A 2,500-nucleotide genomic window follows, 5' to 3' on the forward strand; every position below is an offset into this window, starting at 1 on the left:
ATTGATATAAATATTAATTTTATAATATTAAATTATTAATATTAATATCAATATTAATATTAATATTAAATATTAATATTAATATTAATATTAATATTAATATTAATATTAATATTAATATTAATATTAATATTAATTTAATATATAATATAAAAGTACTAAAAGTATTAATATTAATATTAATATTAATATTAATATTAATATTAATATTAATATTAATCAACACTAACACTGACGCGTCACACACAAGGATATCCCTGAACAGTTTGCTATCTATACGTGCACCGCAGTGGACGGTTGAGAGTGCAGACGCGACAGTGCGTCGGCGCGCTCGACTCGTCTCGCTGACGGAGGCGCGATGTGCGCGCGCGCTTGCGCGCTTTTGAAAACCCCGAGTCTTAGTGTGCAGATGCGCGCCGGCGCTCTGTGTCCGTCGTCTCTGCGCACAATTTATAAGATTCGGGGAGAGCGCTTGAGCGCGCGCGCGCGCTCTCGTTTCTGATAACGATACCAACTCTCCTTTTACATACAAAATCATCCAATAGGTGACGTGCTCTGTGATGTTGCGTGCTTGTTAATTTGTTTCTATATTATAACTTTTATATATTTATATACACATACGGCGGCGGTGTTGTGTGTGGTGTGTTGTATATTTTTTTACGATACGCTGCAATGTGTGTTGTTGTTGTGTGTGTTGTGTATGTTGTAATATTAGAGACAGACTGACAAACGAAACAAACTCTTGCTGGGTTTAGTGTTTAAAAAAGTGTACGTCGTTTGTTGTGTATGTGTTTTATGTTTAATGGAGAGTTTGTCGTTTTCGCCCTCACTGTCGACCGACGGACACACGGTGTGCGTTTTTTGATACCAATGCTCATCCGTCCGACTAGGTCGATCAAGGTGACGTGTCCCACAGGCCTCACGGTAGTTATTGCCGTGCGGGTAGTGCGCGTCGCCGACCACCCAACAAAAATTACCGGGTTAAAGAGAAACGTCTCCTCCGCTGTTAGCCACACTGCCACCGGCGGCGGGGCGTTCTCTCTTCGCCCACACAACACACCACTATAATATAAAATAATCGTATACCGAGGACCCTTCGTTCGTACGACTTGTGTTTCTGGCCCCACCGACACCGGGTGTTCTGACGTGAATGCGTACGCTTTCACTATATGTGAAAAACGTAACGATGTTTACAAAGCGTCGCGTCTATTAGCGAACTTTCGGTTGAGGTCTCTCTCGACCCGTGTTTATAAAATAAACACAAAACTCCACAGTGCTCTCTCGCTTCGCTCTCTTTCCCTATAACGGAGGAGAATGAGTAGAGTAGGAAGATGGCACGCGCCGCTCTCGTCCGGTCTTCGGACGAGACGCGGCGTTTCACTGTGTTGTGTTCACACACAACACACACGCTGACTAGAGAGCGCGCTCGCGCGCTTTTTGTTAGCTCCCTGGTTGATCCTGCCAGTAGTTATATGCTTGTCTCAAAGATTAAGCCATGCATGTCTCAGTGCAAGCCGTATTAAGGCGATACCGCGAATGGCTCAATATATCAGTTTTGGTTCCTTAGATCTTACTCAGTTACTTGGATAACTGTGGTAATTCTAGAGCTAATACATGCAATCAGAACTCTGACCAGTGATGGGATGAGTGCTTTTATTAGATCAAAACCAATCGACGGTGGGTGCGGACTCGCGCTCGAAGTCGTTAATTTTGATGAATCTGGATAACTTTTGCCGATCGCATGGTCCAGTACCGGCGACGCATCTTTCAAATGTCTGCCTTATCAACTTTCGATGGTAGTTTCTGCGACTACCATGGTTGTCACGGGTAACGGGGAATCAGGGTTCGATTCCGGAGAGGGAGCCTGAGAAACGGCTACCACATCCAAGGAAGGCAGCAGGCGCGCAAATTACCCACTCCCGGCACGGGGAGGTAGTGACGAAAAATAACGATACGGGACTCTTACGAGGCCTCGTAATCGGAATGAGTACACTTTAAATATTTTAACGAGGAACAATTGGAGGGCAAGTCTGGTGCCAGCAGCCGCGGTAATTCCAGCTCCAATAGCGTATACTAAAATTGTTGCGGTTAAAAAGCTCGTAGTTGCATTTGTGCGCCGCGCTGTCGGTGCACCGCATCCGCGGTGATACTGACACGTTTGCGGAGCATATCGTCGGTGAATCGGTGGTAAAACACCGGTTCAATATCAAAATCCTATCGCGATGCTCTTCAGTGAGTGTCGAGGTGGGCCGACAATTTTACTTTGAACAAATTAGAGTGCTCAAAGCGGGCTCAAAATGCTGCTTGAATATTTCGTGCATGGAATAATAGAATATGATCTCGGTTCTATTTTGTTGGTTTTCAGAACTCCGAGGTAATGATTAATAGGGATAACTGGGGGCATTCGTATTGCGACGTTAGAGGTGAAATTCTTGGATCGTCGCAAGACGAACATCAGCGAAAGCATTTGCCAAAGGTGTTTTCATCAATCAAGAACGAA

General features: G+C 44.1%; 1 non-coding gene across 1 annotated transcript in view; it reads left to right on the plus strand.

The window, feature by feature from the left end:
• The first annotated feature begins 1,445 nt into the window (after nucleotides 1-1,445).
• Nucleotides 1,446-2,500, plus strand: part of LOC128681296 (small subunit ribosomal RNA) — a 1,908-nt gene continuing 853 nt past the window's right edge. The window contains exon 1 of the ribosomal RNA XR_008405982.1: nucleotides 1,446-2,500. This exon is cut by the window's right edge and continues 853 nt beyond it. This is a non-coding gene — a ribosomal RNA (small subunit ribosomal RNA).

The sequence above is a fragment of the Plodia interpunctella genome, chromosome 26 (genome assembly GCF_027563975.2).
Source record: "Plodia interpunctella isolate USDA-ARS_2022_Savannah chromosome 26, ilPloInte3.2, whole genome shotgun sequence".
Lineage (NCBI taxonomy): Eukaryota > Metazoa > Arthropoda > Insecta > Lepidoptera > Pyralidae > Plodia > Plodia interpunctella.